Source organism: Protopterus annectens, chromosome 1.part1, assembly GCF_019279795.1.
Source record: "Protopterus annectens isolate FY-2018-M chromosome 1.part1, PAN1.0, whole genome shotgun sequence".
Taxonomy (NCBI): Eukaryota; Metazoa; Chordata; order Ceratodontiformes; family Protopteridae; genus Protopterus; species Protopterus annectens.
Window position 1 is genome coordinate 971,709,534 of NC_056726.1, and position 18,907 is coordinate 971,728,440.

At 42.3% G+C, this 18,907-nt stretch overlaps 1 protein-coding gene across 3 annotated transcripts in view; it reads left to right on the forward strand.

Annotated features, from left to right (window-relative positions):
* HPCAL1 (hippocalcin like 1) overlaps positions 1–18,907 on the forward strand; it is a 1,334,575-nt gene that overhangs the window by 487,603 nt on the left and 828,065 nt on the right. The gene's annotated exons all lie outside the window — the stretch shown is intronic.

The following is an 18,907-nucleotide window of genomic DNA, read 5'->3' on the forward strand; positions in this document are numbered from 1 at the left end:
TGGCCAGGAGCATATCCAGCACAATTTGATTCTGCCATACCACCTGCGAAGTGGCCTCCAGTTGTTCAGCAATTCCTTTCAATGCATCTTTGGTATAGTTTACAAAATGCTGCTGGTTTTAGTAAATGTAGTTGATCCAGTCCACATTCTTATTAGGTTGAATCCAGACAAAGATGGATGTAAAACCAGATGCTATTTGGTGTATTGCTTTGTATTCATCAGGTACGCCTCTTGGTACGCCAATGCTATCGATGTAGACACCGTTATCGAAAGATTGCTTCGGTGACTCTCTTTTTCTCCTATTCAACCACTTCGGCTTTATTTCAAGTTCTCTTACGAAATTGCTTGCTGGAACTGGGAAAATGTAGAATGGCAGAAAACTTTACAAGTGCACAAGTTCCCTTCCAGGGAATCGTAAGCCTTGATCTGAGTTTGTTGTCTCCACATAACCACCATACGTCTGCTAAACTACGAGTTTGGTTCTCCAGAAATGGATTCCTGTTGCCATTCACAGTAACATTGCAATAGTTCTGTCCCATATTGCCATAATTTTTCCCTGTGCCGTCTCTGGAAATGCACATATACGAACCTGGATAGGAAATTGCTGCAGGCGGTTTCTCAACTTTGCTTATGACCAGAAAACGCTGAGTTTCATCTTTGCATTTATCTTCAGTTTTGTTGCAGAATAATTTCAACAGACACGTTAGGTTACCTTCATCTTGCATCAATGGGAGTGTTGCTAATTGCTGTTTACCTTCAGCACAAGAAATACAGTTCTCACGATGTGCTTCTCGGGTACTATATCTAACCCAAGATAACCATTCATTATGGTGTACGAATCCCGTCTCGAGTAACAATTGTTCTTTTGTGAAGGCAAAATCTGCTTTATTTGTAGCATTCTTAAGGCTTTGTACTTTAAGTTGGATAGTCCCCAAAGGATCAGTTCTAGTTGGAAGAGACACTCCGATTCCATAAACTCCTGAATCACTTTCTTCTGGTGACACAATGGTTATAGTAACTACTCCGGTACCTTGGAAATGCGCAATTTTTATTCTTTGTTGCCTGCTTTTATCTTTCTCTGATATCACTGCAACACTTGTTTCCCATCCATTCACATCTGTTGACCACCAAACACTTGACCAGGATGTACAGTCTCTATTGCACAAGTATTTTGCATGAGTCAAGAAATTATTATTGTTCCATTTAGAACAGTCCAAAATTCCTTCACAAAGTTCCACCTTAAACACAGTAGTAACAACTGTTTGCGCTTGCAGCACCACCATTCCTTTTTCTCTTGCAACTCTTCCTGCTCGTATGGACATATTTACTTTCGCCACCAAAATCATCATCATGTGACAGTTCAAGTACCAGTTGAATATGGCCATCCTCCCTAAGGACTACCTTCCTCCATTGGTTTCTTCACTGGGTTTGAGATGAACTAACCCCTATTGGGCTAATCCCCCTTTGTAGCCAGATTTTGCGCTCAGAGGTCCGGTAGAGTTTGACCAATGTCAATGGCAGAAGGAAGAGCCTTGAGTTTTTGTTTACAGTGGGTGACATGAATCCACAAAGTCCTCTTAGCAATCTTTACAGCCGTAGGTGTCGAGATAAGTACTTGGTATGGGCCTTCCCACCTGGGGGATGACCAATTCTTTCTCTTTGCAATTCGGATCCACACCCATTCCCCGGGTGCATGCTTAACAAGGTTTCATTTCTGCAATCTGCAAAGGAGTCATTGGTTACAAGAGATTTGACATTTAGCAGCTTCTTCATATAATCCGCTAGATCCTCACCCCCCTCACGTTCCGCTGGCAACAATCCTTGCCACTGCAGGACGTAATATGGTCTCCCAAACAAAAGTTCAAAGTGTGCAAGTCCTCTGTAGGAAGGTGAGCTTCACATGTACATGAGTGCCAACGGAAGGCACGCAGTCCATGACCTATGTGTTTCTGCGATTAGTTTGCGGAGCTTACTCTTCAAGACACCGTTGTGTCTTTCCACCAGTCCAGCTGATTGGGGATGGTAAGCACAATGATTTTTAAGATTAATTTGAAACACTTGACCCAATTTCTGAGCAATCTGGTTAACAAAATGAGACCCATTATCACTGTAAATGCATCTTGGTAGGCCAAATCGGAGAATTATTTCTGTAGTCAAAAGCTTTGCTACTGTTTGTGCATTCGGATGCTTCACTGGAAAAGCTTCTGCCCATTTAGAAAAAGCATCAATAATAACCAAACAGAACCTTTTTCCCTCTGAGGGTGTCCATTCAATAAAGTCCATACAGAGTGAGGAATGGATATGGAGGGGTAGGGAATGCCTGCTGAGACTTTTCAACTCCCCCCTGAGCATGATACTTTGCACATAATAAACAAGATAAACAAAATTGCTTTGCATAAGTTGAAAACCCTTTACACCAAAACACCTTGGACATTATTTGAATCATCGTCTGTACTCCTACATGGGCAGGTCCATGGCTAACCAATGCTGCATACCTAAAAAGGTTTGAGGGTAATACCATTTTGCCATCTGATGCCCTATACAACCCACTCTGTTGAGTGATACCATATTTTACCCAACGACATTTTTCCTTCTGTGTCGTCAATGTTTGCATTACTTTTAGTGTCTCTAAGTCTAAGAGGTGTCCAGGCTCCAAATCATTATCATGTAAAAGCAAATCATTTTCTTGAGCTGCCTTTTTTGCAGCCATATCAGCAAAAGCATTTCCCCTGGAGACAGGATCTTTTCTGTTGGTATGTGCGGAACATTTACATATCGCTATCTGAAGTGGTAGTTGCACTGCATCAAACAACTGTAAAATTAAATCTCTGTGATTTATTGGTTTGCCTGTCGCAGTAACTATTCCCCTATTCTTCCATAGTTAAGCAAAAACATGTACAGTGGAGAAAGCATATTGACTATCTGTATAAATTGTCACTTTTTTACCCTCCCCTAAGGTACAAGCTCGAGTCAAAGCCACCAACTCAGCTGCTTGTGCAGAATAAATGTTTGACAATCCTTTTGCCTCCAAAACTTCAGTTACTGTGGTGACAGCATACCCTACTAGTATTTTTCCTACAATGTCTTTCTTTGCTGATCCGTGTACAAACAAAACGAGATCAGAATCTATCAACGGAATATCCGTTAAATCTGGTCGGGGAAGTACTTTGTCATGAATGCTCTCTAAACAAACGTGTGGAGTACCTTCTTCTGGAGTCAGCAAAAGTGTCGCCGGATTAAGAGTAGTACATCTTTCTATGGTCATATGAGGCTGTGTCAGCAGCACTGTCATACATGACAAATGTCGACTAGGAGATAAAAAGGTTATCTTATCTTGCAAAAGTATAGTAGCTACTGAATGTGGAACCCGCAATTGTAATGGGTGAAACAAAACTAATGATGCTGAGGCTTGTACTGCCATGGCGGCCACCACTACAGCTTGAACACAATGCGGCAATGCCCTTGCAACAGGATCTAATCTGGAGGAGTAGAAAGCTATCGGCCTCTGTTTATCCCCATGTACTTGTACCAGAACTGAAGTCATATATCCTCCCTTACAATCAACCATTTGTACAAACGGCTTAGAATAGTTCTGAAAACCCATAACAGAGGATCCTGCTATCAATTGCTTAATTCTAATAAATGCCTGTATTGCCTTATTTGTCCACTGTATATTATTCTTAGCCGCCATGGGAATATCATAGATCAGTGCGGTCAATGGCCCTACTTCCTCAGCATAGTTAGGGATCCAACTTCTACAAAAATTAGTCACACCTAAAAAGGACATCATCTCCCGCTTAGTCGTAGGCATAGATGTCTCAAGAATTGCTTGTTTTCTTTTGTTCTCCAATTGTCTACCTGCCTGCGAAATTAAATAACCCAAGTACTTTACTTGTGCTTTCCACAATTGTAGCTTTTCTTTATTTACCTTATGTCCTTGCTCAGCTAAAAAACTAAGAAGGGCAAGGGTATCCTTTCTACAACTTTCCTGCATGGGTGAGGCCAACAAAATATCATCTACATACAACAGAAACTGGCTTCCCTCTGAGGGAACAAACTGAGCTAAATTCGCAGCCATTTCTTGTGCGAATATTGTCGGACTCTCACAATAGCCCTGTGGCAATCTGGTGTAGGTGTATCTTTTACCTTGATAAGTGAATGCAAACCAAAATCTACTCTCCTTATGTAGTGGTATGGAGAAAAAGGTATTGCTTATATCTGACAGAAAAATATCTGTGCTGAGGTAATAAATCATTAAGTAATGTATAGGGGTCAGGGACCACCTGTGCTCTTGGGATCACAGCCGAATTAACTGCTTGTAAATCCTGAACCAACCTCCATGACCCATCCGGTTTCTTTACAGGAAACAACAGAGTATTGCAGGGCGAATCTGGGCATTCATCAAGAATTTCTACCACCTGTTTTAGCTGCTCAATGACTGGCTTAATTCCTTCCTCTGCTTGTTTACTTAGTGGATATTGGTGCTTACGAGGTCTAAAACCTGACTTTGGAGTTATACAAACTTCACCTGCTGTTTTCATCAGTCCTACATCCCCTTTACCTTTTGACCATAAATCTACAGGTAAGGCACTTAACGCACTATCTTCCTCTTGAGTTAGGAGGATTTGTCATGCCATTTCTGTTTTGTCATCCCTGAGGTGCACACTTGGTTGTGCCCAAGTCACCCAATTTAATCTTTGTACCTGGATCTGTTGATCCTTCAACTGACTTTCGGACATTGTGTTTCAATTTGTTACCTTTTTCACCAAATCTACCCAATGTGTCCCCATCGCTTTAGTAATTGAAATATGTGGGCTGTAACCTGAGTGATATAAAGAACTAATTTCCTTGGTCAAAGTACAGGTCACTACTGTATTACCTTGCTTATCCCAAAACATATCATTCAAAATTATCCTTGCACATTTGTACCTAAAGAATTCTTTTTCAAATTCTTTATCTGGACCAGGGGCCTGTCTGTAGTACATAGTACAATGCAAGTGCGCCGCAACCTGCGGTGACCCGCTCCTAGATTTACTTAAAGCTAGGTTGATCAAATCTGTATCAACCCTCCCCGGCCCGTTTGAAATCATGTCTTTGGCTATACCAGTAATACAAGTCTTGTACTCCTTGTACCACCAAGCCATCCGCTAACCTTTTCGCCTCAATGCCTTTAGGTGTGGGAATTGCCGCTATTCCAAACAAATGCATCAAATCTCTTGCCAGCAAATTAACTGGACAAACTTTCGATATAATTACCCTACACCTAACAGGTTTGTTTGCGGATCTGTGAACAATAGAGGATGAGACAGTGGTTCCTTATAGATTTTCCCATTTGCCGCTTTCACAAGGACAAACTCATCTGTTTCGCAGTTTGGGGGTAGAACTGCTGGACCCAAAAGTGTATGCCATGCACCTGAATCACATAAAATCTCCACTTTCTGTCCTTCAACCAAAAACTCTATCATGGGTTTTTGATCTAGATGCATAGCAATACCCAAATTTGCCAGGTTTATGACTTCACAGTCACAATCCCGCCCTTCCGTAATTTCCTGGGTGTCCTGACATTCATCGCAGAGAGTGTCTGCCTCATCATCATCACAATCATTCTAGCTTTCTTCTCTACAATAATCACAATAATGAATTTGGCGCCTTCCTTTACCATCATATAGTCATGCGGAGCCCTTGTTTGTAAGCTGTGGGGGATGTTGCCACTCTTCGCAGTCGGCAGCAAAGTGCCCACGTCTGCCGCATTTAAAGCATTATTCACGTTTTAACCTCACCTCATATTCTTCTGAATGTCTACCCGGTTTATTCGATTTTCGGGCCCCCACGTCTTTGTACGCTACCACAGCGCCCTTGCCCCCTTTGGTCCTGTACCAAAAATATACCACCATCATCCCCTACTGCTAACACTTGTACTTTCTTTTTCTTTTTTAAATTGAAATGTTGCTCAGCATGCCGTGCATATTCCAACAAAGGTTGCAATCTACATGTTCTGTGATCAACCATATGCTTAGTTATAAAACTATTTATCGGTGCCTTACAACCTTTAAGAAAAGCATTTTTCAATTGCTGTTCGTACGGACTATCAGTAGTCTGATCCTGCAGAATCGGTGCCTTACAACCTTTAAGAAAAGCATTTTTCAATTGCTGTTCGTACGGACTATCAGTAGTCTGATCCTGCAGAATCATCATTCCACAATGGTTATTGAACACTTCTGTCAATCTTACAATATAGTGATCTACAGATTCGTCATCATTTTGGATGCACTGATTTATTACTGTCCAATCTGCTCTTGGACGCCACTTATCAGAAATTCTCTTCAACAGATCAGTGACTCGCGTGTCTAACACCCCAGAATTATGCTTTAATGTAGTGCTGTCATCTTCCTTACATGTCCAAGTACCACAAACTAAGTGCCAATCTGGACCCAGGATTTGTCGCACTACTTGTTCTACTTCTAAACCATTTAGATGATAACTTAAACGCATACCAACTATGTCCTCAGAAAACTTTTGAAAATTCTTGGGATGAGGAATACCATCCGTAGCTCATTTTATATCCTCTCTAGCCCAGGGACGATAAACTAAAATAGTTGGCTCTTGTCCAACATCCCCTGCTTGTGGGTTTGCAACTTGTATTAAGGGAAGGGCTTCTGAATGGTCAGAAAGTTTAATGGCCCAACATCCTTGCCCTGCTGGTCCCGACCTTAACTGCATAGGTTGGTCTGCTTGTTGCAAAGCAACCTTGGGTACTACGAGAATTTGCGGGTAAATTGTAGGAGTCACAGCGTTTCCTTGAGCAGCCAATAACCCACCCTGCTGTACAGATCCCACATCTTCAGACTGATATTGAGGAGGTTCCGCCGGTACAGCAGCAGCAATTTCCCCATACGGTGGGGCAGTTTGCCTGCCTTTGTACCGCACAAACTGTGTATGCTCATCCTCCTTATCTAAAAATAAAGCTACTTTTCCACTTGGCACCAGTGATCCCTTTTGATTTATTTTTTCTTTTTCCTGGCACTGTTTTTCTTTTATAGCTCGTTTATTTGCTTCTTCTAACCATTTTTGTGCTTGGGGAAATCCCAATTGTCTTTGTTTTTTAGTTCTAGTTCCCGCATCTCTTTTCAAATCTCTAACCAATTTTGCACAGGCATTCTTATTCAGTGTACCATCAAAATCATATCTCGACTTCCACTTTTTCAAAAATGTAACATTATTTTTGTTTAAACCTTTCATGTACTTAGCATCAACATTTAAACAGGCATCACTGTCACACTTGCAGCAACTCGAACCCATGTTTCCCCTAGATTTCTTATTTTACCTTTCCCTTTTTTTTTTTTTTTTTTTTCCTTTTCTTTTCAGGTATTTAGGACTGTATCAAAACTATTTTACAGGGCTTATCATAAAATGGGACTATCTTAACGGGTGACCTTAACAAAATAATCTTAAGTAATCCTACCCATCCTTAACTAAAAATAAAACCTTGTCGACAAGATTAAATTAAAAGAAATTTATTTTTCATCCTACCTGAACCAGATGAGACTCAGTTTCCCCTTTTCGTTCAGAAACCGTCCCTCAGATAGGGATCAGAGAGCGGCCGGCCTCCTTCCAACGACAAATCAGTCTGAGGGCTTTCAGTCGAGGGAATCTTAAGATGAGAAACCCTCACCTGCACAGGTTTTTCGGTCTCTGTCTGTCTGATCCGTATCTTCGTAGAGGTTTCCAGTCCGAAGGACCAAAATGTCAGAAGAAAAAATTCAAACGAGTCACATCTGCCTCAGGTGATGAATTTTCCTTTATTAGCAGCTAACCAGATTACACAACATGTTGGCCAAGATGTCCGGTCTGGACTGATCTGATCTCCTCTGATCTGATCTACTTGTTTACTGACATCAACTTTTATACTGCAAGCAAAACAACTTTTTGTTACATTTCTGACCATTGACAGTTGGCTATGAAAAACATATAGGATAAACATGTTTATCACAAATTACCTCAAAACCACAGTTAGTACAGAATGTTCAAGAAGTACAGAATATTCAGTTCAACAACGGTAGCTCAAATTTTCCAGGACACACAGCCTGCCCTAGTAAATTAACTCTTACTCTGCCGTGCGTCCTTATCCCAGGCTTCACTGAGCTATAACCAAATCTCTTTATTCTGAAATGCAGAAAACAGATACATAAGCTATGCTGCATTTTGTTCACAGATGAGGCCCATCTTTGATAGGCATATCCCAACAAATAACATGTTCACTTTGCAAGAACAGGAGAAAGACAAATAACAGTATGTTTTTAAAACTTTTTCCCTTAACACTATTACAGGTGCCAGAAAGTCTGCTCTTCAAATTTTCTCTTAAAACTAGCTGGTTTCTCAGTAGTAGTACTAAAATCTGACGCACTTGGCTCTCCTTGTCAATAAGGAGAAATTAATCATAGGCACTAAACAGCCTATAATTGCAAAGTACCTTGCAAAGGTAAGGGAAAATAGGTCTTAAACTTTACATAAAAGCACCTAAACAGGCATGTCCAAGGGTCAGCTTCCGGTGATTTCTCCTGTCCACCTGGTGAAGATGGACATACTGGGGCAATGCGACAACTGCCTCATGTACACAGACAATCCTCTCCTCCTACCACCCAACACTACAACCTGCGAGAGATGCACTTACATAACCAAACTGGAAGCAAAGCTATCTGTGGCCAAGATTGTGCTAGATAGTCAAGAGGAGAAGGTTAACACCTGCATCACACCTCAAGCAACTCATAGCCCTTCAAAACCCACACAATCAACACCCACACATAGCAACACTAAACCCACATATGTGGAGGCCCTTAACATTAACCTGCCCAAGCAACAAGGACCTCTGAAGCCGAAATGCAAACAAACACCAGTCACAACCAAAGTGACACATAGCTCACAACACCAGTGTGCCACCCAACAACAGCCCCTAAGGCAAGACAATGTACCCAACACTTTAGCCATAGGTGACTCTATAGTCAGGCACACTGTTGTCCCACTCACCAGACTGAACAAGGAGAAAATTACCATCAGCTGCCTGTAGGGTGCCAGGATCCGCCACATAACGCATGCACTCAAGTCAGTCCACAACAAGTACAAATATGACTCTGTCATTGTCCATGCTGGAGTGAATGACTTGAGATGTACCTCCCTGGACTACATGAAAAGTGATATGGAAGACCTCTTGGATCATGTGACCCAGGCAGGTATGACCCTAGCCCTGAATAACATCCTGCCTTCGCCAAGAATGATAACACAATAGAAGGACAAAATGATTGACTTCAACAATTGGCTGAGCTTCTGGTGTCATTCAAAGGGGATCCAGTATCTGTCTGCCTGGGAAGACATGATCGACAAACCATGATACTTTGCCAGAGATGGTCTGCACCTGTCACCCCTGGGATTCAGGTTACTGGCTAAAGCTCTTGCCACCCCTATAGTGCCTTTTTTAGGCAAGGTTCAAAGGATAAAACCACCACCGTAACAAATAGAAGCAGGCAAAATCTGAAGGTAATGCTACTCAATGCTAGAAGTCTAAACCTCAAAATGCGCACTCTCGAGGCACTCCTAAAAATGGAGAACATCGATATCTGTGCAGTAACGGAGACCTGGTTCAAGGCTCCAGAGAGCACCCCTGCAATACCAGGCTACAATTCTTACCACACTTTTCGGCCACAAAACCAGGAAAGAAACACTAAAGGTGGAAGAGTGTCCATATTCACCAAGGATATTCACACCTCCAGGCTTGTTGCCCAACACAATGCATCTGAAATTCTCCAGGTGCAACTAACGCTAGGTAAGACTGCAGTCCAAATTGTAGCTTGCTACAGATCCCCATCCATACCCCAAGATTCTCCCTACACCTTTCTAAACATACTGGAAAATATTAAGATACAATCAAACACCCTAATACTGGGTGATTTCAACTACCCTGCCATTAACTGGGAAAACTACTCTGGTACCAACTCCTTTTCCCAACGGTTCTTGGAATTCATAAATTCCAATGCCCTGGATCAACTAATCCATTGTCCCACCAGGGGCTCCAATATCCTAGACCTGGTCATTACTAACATGGGAGATAGATGCTCCACACCAGTGGTCACCCCCTCATTGGTCAGGTCTGACCATAAGCAAATCACCCTTGACATCCACATCCCCCAGTAAGGAAACCTCCTTAAAAAACTTCTCCAAAGCCAACTTCAAGCTACTGAAGTCAGAAGTGACAAACTTCACAACACCCACGCAGACGGGATCTTGAAGTTCTACTGCAGAATCTTACAATAAGGCACTGTACGAGCACATCCACTCGTGCATGAATCATGCCATCCCAAATAGAACCAAGATGCTGTTCTCCAAAAAAAGGAAGCCTATCTGGTGGTCCCCTGCTATAAACAAACTATACAACAGAAGGAAGAAACTGTTGCAAAAAAGAGGGAAATCCCAGGATGCAAAAAACTTCCTCACCAGCCTCAGTAAGAAGCAGAGATCCCTCATAAAATCCTCAAAAGCTAGTTATGAAAATAAAATTGCCAAAGATTCCAAAGACAGCCACGAGGCATTCTATAGTTATGTCAAGAATCTAAATGGCAATGCTCAGCTCTACTCTGAGTTACAACAGAATGGCATTAAATATACTGATCCCAAGGATATTGCCAATATCATGGCAGATCGATTTAGTGCCGACTTCACCCCACTCTCACCCCCTAAAGGGCCCATCTCAATAACAAAAGACTGCCAAATTCCGATAATCACAGCCACACAGGTAGAAACCGCACTCTCCAAAGCTAAGAATACAGCATCCATTGGGGGACCAGATGACATCCCAGGCTGTGTACTACATGAACTACAAAATGAACTGGAACCTCACCTAAGTGTGATGTTTAATCATAGCCTCACCTCAGGCTTCGTGCCCACTGAGTGGCGCACAGCTACAGTTATACCGCTCCACAAGGGAGGATCCACCTTGGATCCCGGGAACTACCGTCCCATCAGTCTGACAAGCCTGATTTGCAAGGGCATGGAACGCGTTATCATGGGACTTCTAAACTAAGACATTGGCAACCTTCAAACACTAGACCCCACCCAGTTTGGGTTTGTGAAGGGCCGATCTTGTCTCCTGAATCTGATTGACTTCTTCAAATCAGTCTCCAGAGCTATGGACAAGGGTAAGGCAGTCCACACAGCCTATCTGGACCTCGCCAAGGCCTTTGACACCACCCCCCACTCTGGAATCATAGATAAACTTAAGCTGGGCATAAATCCTTACGTCACTCGATGGGTTGCTAACTGGCTTACTGACAGAACCCAGACAGTAAAAGTAGCCGACTCCAAATCCAGCTCCAGACAAGTGGAGTACCTCAGGGTTCAGTCCTGGGACCACTCTTGTTTGGAATCTACTTCTCTGAAGTGCATGCCAACACTAAGGGACTCTGGCTAACAAAGTTTGCAGATGACTGGAAACTGGGAGTCATTATTGAATCCCCAAATGATGTGGGTATTCTATAAAAGGGCTTTACAGAAACAGATGCTGGTACCAGAGCCATGGGCTCAAGCTTAATGCCAAGAAATGTATAGTTATCCCCTTTGGAAAAAGACATGTACCCATGAATTACCACATAGGTGGCAGGACACTAAACATCGAAAGTGTGATGAGAGACTTAGGGACACAGGTGGACAGTGGTCTCACTTTCGATAACCACATTGCCACAACAGACAGGAAATCCTTCTATGTGACACACCTTATCACTAAGGGCTTTTCATCCAGAAAAAAGGAGGTCATTGTCCCACTGTACTCATCCCTCATTAGACCCATTATAGAGTATAATGCCCCGTTTGGTATGTACCTCACAAGACATCTGCAACAGCTTGAAAGGCCACAGAAATACCTCACTAAAAGAATCACAGGCCTAAAGCAGATGCCATATACTGACCGCCTAAAAAACTTCAGCTATACTCTGTGGCATATCGTCTACTCAGAGGCGATCTCTGCTTAACATACAAGGCCATGTCAAACCCTGAGCTGTTGGACATGCTCCACTTAAAGAAATCCCAATCCCTCAGAGCCACACGCTCCAGGGATCTAAACCTTGTCATCACAATGAACAATACATGCTGGAGGGATAGGTTCCTGACCCAGAGACTCCCCACAAACTGGAATAGACTGCCTATACATATCAAGCAGAGCACCTCTTTGGCCCTCTTCAAAAGGAACCTTGATGATTGGATGGGAGATAGGAAATTCACCCCGGGGATCATGTCAGTCGCCCTGCTAGACAGTGGCCTGGAGAAGTAAATATCGTCGGAAGAAATATCCAGGGAATTGTTATGGCTAGGCTTGCATAGGCCTTAGGGCCGATAGCCTAGTACCAACCTATGGACCTATAACCCTAACCCATAGTCCAGACGTATGGGAATACGGGAAATTTTTGTCACATGTAGTACACAACCAGTACTTGGCAAAAATTCCTGCAGCTCCTTCAGTGTTGTTGTAGGTCTCTTGGCAGCCACCCTGACCAGGTTTTGTCTTGCCTTTTCATCAATTTTGCAACGTCACTGTTGTCCCATATTTTCTTCACTTTTTGAGGACTGTCTTCACTGTGTTCCATGGTATATCCAATGCTATGGATATTTTTTTGGTACCCTTCTCCTGACTGACAACTTTAAACAATGAGATCCCTTTGATGCTTTGTAAACTCTCTGCGAACCATGGCTTTTGCTGTAGCATCAACTGAGTAAATGTCAGGAAAATCCTACTAGGACAGCTGAACTTTATTTGGGGTTAATCAGAGTCTCTCTAATTGATGGCAGGTGTGTACCCAAGAAGACTGAGTGCTGTAATTAAATCAAACAGTGCTTCAATAAAGTATTAGTTTAAGGGTGTGCACACTTATGCATCCAACTTATTGTACGTTTTTTATGATAGCTACCAGGGATGGATGACTTCCCAAAGTATACTGTTATGCATTTCTTGGCATTTAGTTTTAGTCCATTTCTCTGACACCAGCTGTCTGTGTCAGCCCTTCCTGGAGAATATTTGTGTCAGTGTGAGATTCAATGACTGCTCCTAATTTGCAGTCCTCTGCAAATTTAGTCAGCCAGAGACCACTGATATTGGCCTTGACTTTTGAGAAGTAAATGCAGGGCCTGTCTTGTTCTATATAGACAATACTGCGGTGATGTGTGGTATATCAATAGGGTCTTTTCAAATATTAATACATTTGTGAAATGGGTATGCCCACTGGATGCAAGTGTCCCTGTCCAGGTGCAATCTGGGAACACTGTCTGGTTAAGTGACTTGAGTCACACAGTAGGTAAATGGAGGTGGAAGGAATTAAACATTGTATTATGAGTACTGGAAGCAGCTTGTTAACAACTGAGAACCTTAGTCCTCTACTCTAATTGCCAAAAATAGGGGATTATGATTGGGTTGTTAACCATAATCAGTTTAATATGTTCAAGAAAGTAATTCAAGCAGTTCACTATTAGAGTTAATCAGGACAAATTTCTTTATTCCATTTCAAGGACATATTAAAATGGGTTATGATTAACAACCTGCTTAAACTTCCTTATGGTATAGGGAACGTCAGCTACTTCAGTGTGTAAGAATTTACAGAGAAAGAGAGGAAGAGAGAGCGAAAAGGTTTAAAACCATAGTGTTACGGCTTTGGAAGGTATAACACACATACCGAAAGGAAGTACCTTTCTCAAAAAGGAAGAGTTTTAAAAGCTATTACGCTCTTTTTTTTCTTTAATTGTGGCAACAATGTATTACAGCTTTTAAAGATGTGAAAATGCTTCACATGCTGTTTTGTGGGACTGCCACTTGTGCTACAATACCAATCATCATAGCAGCACTCAAAGGTGCTTAATAGAAATTGTATATCTGTCTGATGCAGATAAGTGTATTACAAGATTATAATTTTTTGCCATTGCAGAAGCATTATCAACGTACTTTGTGTATTATAGAATGCTAATTTGGCACTGGGAAGTTCAACACAACTTGTTTCTGACTTCAGTATGCCTTCCATAATGAGAGTAGATCATGAAATACTCTTGTTAGAGCATTTTCCCTCAGTTGCAAATAGCAACTAGTTTTTGCAGAATTGTAAGTGACTACTGAGACTTTAAAAGTATATTAAAGGTAGACTTGACACTTAATCTACTATTTAACTTCCCATATTAAGTTTCTTAATTCATTACAAAAACGCTTGGAGCCTGGGTTCCTTTTACTTTTCTTGTTGTCAAGGTGTAATGTTTACCTTTGTCCAAAACTGCTGATCCAGAAACCAAGCAAGATGAAAAACAGTGTGATTTTATCTCCAGTGTGGCCAAGACAACCTTGGTTCTCTGTTTTTGCCCAACTCATCTCACAGCTACTACTTCAGGTGCTTAAAAACCTCAGCTTTGGCCGGCTAAGAACTTGCTATATTCAACTGTGGACGTATAAGAGAATTTAAGTACCTTTATCTGCTCTTTTTATTTCAGAAAAATACAGTATTTAAATTTATTTTAACTGTGTGGAAGGAATATTAGCTGAACTGGAAGTTAGTCAGTGTTTGCTGAATTTTGTTATTTGCTAGTAATTGCAGGTGTGGGGGTAGTCACATTCTTTGATTTCCTGTCCTTGCCTATTTAAGTGGTACAGTGGGAAATATTTTCTGCTTAAAAACCTCAGCTTTGGCCGGCTAAGAACTTGCTATATTCAACTGGACATATAAGAGAATTTAAGTACCTTTATCTGCTCTTTGTTTTTCAAAAAAATGCAGTATTTAAATTTATTTTAACTGTTTGGAAGGAATATTAACTGAACTGGAAGTTTTGACTCTGCTCTTCAGTTAGTCCCAGCCACCCTCCCTGTTTTTGTTTTGGTGTTAATCTTAGTGGCCTTGCAACTGCCTGCCCCTCTTGTAAATTTGTGTTTGGATACTCCTTCTGGGCCCATCTCATTTGCTCACTCAACTGAGTGCAGTGAGATCATATTCTGATTTCAGGCACTCCTACTGTGTACAAAGAGAGCATCTGGGAAACAGAAAAAAAAAAATGTAAGCTTGTTTCCTGCCTTTCCTGTTAAGTGGTATAGACTATTTGTAGGCTTCTGAGCCCCCAAGCCCTTCTTTGTTGGAGGGAAGCCTTCTAGCTTAGTTTTTTTCTCTTATAACTACCAGTTTTCTAGTTTCAGCACTCAAATCTGTTTCTTTGATCTCAGCACTTGTTCAGAAAAAAAAAAATTTTCATCTGCTTTTACTGTACTTGTGTTTCTACCTACTTTTTTTTAACTTTTGCATCATCTTAAAAGTACTCAATTGTATTTATTACTGCTTGGTGTAATTCATTCTAAGCCTTTTGGTTTAAACACTTGGGCTTCGGACCAGTTTTGCACTGAGAGGGTTGGTGGTCTGCACTGTAGTGGCAGAACAGGTAGCTTACATCCTTCTAGGTTGGGAACTGCTGATTGAGGGCTCAGTGTCTGTTATTCTAAAAGTGTATTAATTCTGGTTTAAGCACTTGGGCTTTCAGGCCAGTTATTTTACATTAAGAGGGTTCGTGGTCTGCACTCTTGTGGGAGGAGAGGCTGGACCCTGCCCTTCTGAACTGGGAATTTCTGGTTGAAGGCTTATAGTGCATGCATATCTGAACTGCTTCTTACTGAAGTTGGTGCGCCTTGTTTGCTGTGGCATAGACTGGATTCGGGGCTGATGGATCTAGCTTTGTTTGTGTAACTTGAGCACTAATCCAGGCATTCTCTAAAGTATTCAGTTGTATTTATTACTGCTTGGTAGTAACTTGATTAAAGTGTAGCTATCATTCTAAGTCTTTTGGATTAAGCACTTGGGCTTCAGACCAGTTGTTTTACATTAGGAAGGTTTGTGGCATGCACTGTGGTGGCAGGACAGGTAGCTTTCATCCTTCTAAGTTGGGAACTGCTGATTGAGAGCCCAGTGTCTGTTATTCTTAAATTGTATTAGTTCTGGTTTAAGCACTTGGGCTTCAGGCCAGTTATTTTACATTAAGAAGGTTTGTGGTCTGCACTCTTGTGGGAGAAGAGGCTGGACTCTGCCCTTCTGAGCTGAGAATTTCTGGTTAAAGGTTTATAGTGCCTGAATATTTGAACTGTATCTTACTGAAATTGGCACACCTTGTTTGCTGTAGCATAGACTAGATCCAGGCCTGCTGAATCCAGCTTTGTTTATATGCTTGTTGTTTGCTTGTTATTTCCTTGGAATACTAATTCCACCTAATACGCGGCTTCTCAGCGCTTCTGTGGATCACTAGTGAAATCTGCATTGCTTACTGTACTTATTTCCTTGTTTTACTTGAAAGAAAGTTACTGTTTGTCGTTTCTGCATTTAAGTTACCTGTAACACATTGCACTTAAGTTACCTGGCACTTGCTCACTAAAGCAATTATATAAGTCAGCACTAAAAATTAAAAGCACTACACCCTCACTCCCCACTGGCCCTGGTTTTCAATTATTAAGGAATTCCCAATATTATTCTAGCATGTCCAAAGGTCAGTTGTCAGTCTCCTCTCCGGTCCAGCTGGTGAATCTGGGAATCTTGAGGCAATGTTACAACTGCCTCATGTACACAGACAACCCTCTCCTCCTCCCAACAAATTCCAACACGTGAGAGATGCAACCATATAGCCAAACTGGAGGCTAAGCTCTCTGAACTCAGTACTGGCATAACCAGTCAGGAGGAGAAGGAAACCACACTCACTACAATTCCAGTCTCACATAGACCTACCACGACAGCAAACCAAACACATAATCACACAAAAACATACTCGGAGGCTCTAAATAAAGATCTGCCGAAACAGCAGAGACCTCCAAAGCAGACACCCAAGCAGCCGCTACCCCAAAACAAAACACGTGCAACACATCTCACAAAGCCAGTGTGCCAAATAGTCACAGCCCTTAAGACTAAACAACACACCTGATACACTTGTAATAGGTGACTCTATCGTCAGGCACACTGACTTCCCACTCACCAGGCTGAACAAGGAGAGGGTCACGGTGAGCAGCCTGTCAGGCGCTAGGATCCGCCACATAACACAAGCACTCAGGTCACTCCAAGGCAAGTACAAATATGACTCTGTCATTGTCCATGCTGGTGTGAATGACCTGAGACATACCTCCCTGGACTACATGAAAAGAGACATAAAGGAGCTCTCTGAGCATGTAGCCCAGGCCGGTATAACCCTGACCTTGAGTAGCATCTTACCCTCACCAAGAATGATGCCACAATATGAAGACAAGATGATCAATTTCAACAATTGGCTTAAGTACTGGTGTCATTCAAAGGGGATCCAGTGCCTGTCCGCTTGGGATGATATGCTCGACAAGCCACGATGCTTCGCTAGGGACGGCTTGCACCTGCCACCCCTGGGCTTTCGGATATTGGCAAAGGCTCTTGCTACCCCCATAGTGCCTTTTTTAGGCAAGGCTCAAAAGACAAACCCACCTCCATAGGTATCACAAGGGATAAGAAACTGAGTAATGCTATTCAACGCCAGAAGTCTAAACCTCAAGATGCACGCACTCGAAACTCTCCTTAGCATGGAGAACATCGATATCTGTGCAGTAACAGAAACCTGGTTCAGGGCTCGAGAGCACCCCAGCACTACCAGGTTATACCTCATACCATGCTTTTCGGCCCCAAAACTTGGACCAAACCACAAAAGGAGGGGGAGTATCGATATTCATCAAAGATACCCACACCTCCAGGTTGGTGGCAAAGCATGAAGCATCAGAGACTATCCATGTGCAACTAACAGTAGGTAAAACTGCCTTCCAGTTTATAGCCTGCTACAGACCACCCTCCCAAACCCAGGAACCCCACTCGGCCTTCCTGAGAACACTGGAAAATATGAAGGTCTCTCCAAACACCATTATATTGGGCGACTTCAACTACCCAAACATAGACTGGGAGCATTACTCTAGCTCCAACACCCTAGCCCAAAGGTTCCTAGAATTTATAAACTCAAATGCTATGGAACAACTTGTTACCACTCCCACAAGAGGGGAAAACATACTGGACCTGATCATCACCAACATGGGGACTCTATGCTCCATACCAGAAGTGTATCCCTCACTGGTAAGATCAGACCATAAACTAATCTCACTGGATATTCACATCCCGACCCCACCCCCTGCCCAGAAAACCACAGTGAAAAACTTCTCAAAAGCAAATTTCACACTCCTCAACTGTGGTGGAATCCTTCAAAGCCCCCGGGCCTGTGGAAAATACGGCCCAGACAGCAGAATCCTTTATAAACGCATTCTATGAACACCTTCAGGAATGCATGGATCATGCAATCCCAAATAAAACCAAGACCCAAGCCTCCAAAGGCAGACGTCCTGTCTGGTAGACCCCAGCCATAAACAAACTATACAATAGAAGGAGGAAGCTACTAAATGAAAGAGCAAAATCCCAAAAAGGGAAGGCATCACTGATCAGTATTAGCAAAAAACTATGGGCACACATAAAATTGTCTAAGGCCAGCTTCGAGAGAAAAATTGCACAAGACACTAAGGATAATCACAAGGCTTTCTTTAGATGTTCTTCGTTCCACATTGCTGCAGTCCTAACTATTGGGTAGTCCGCTGTCCAGTCGGCCCGAATACCAGAGTATATGGCTGACGTCGGTCAGGGCGCATTAGACTGACGTCAGTACGTCAGGGTACTAATGCGCATGACCGACGTCATATCCTCAGTCTTTTTTGCCGCATGGTCCGATGCAGAAGCTTTTTTGCGAGTGCAGGTTGGCGTTCTGAAATTTTCTGAAGCCGGAGTTTCAGACCGAATCAGAGTTGGCTAAGTACCCCGTTAGAACATTTTGGTTTTTCTTGCCTCAGTATTTAACCGGATGTCAGAAAAGTGAATAA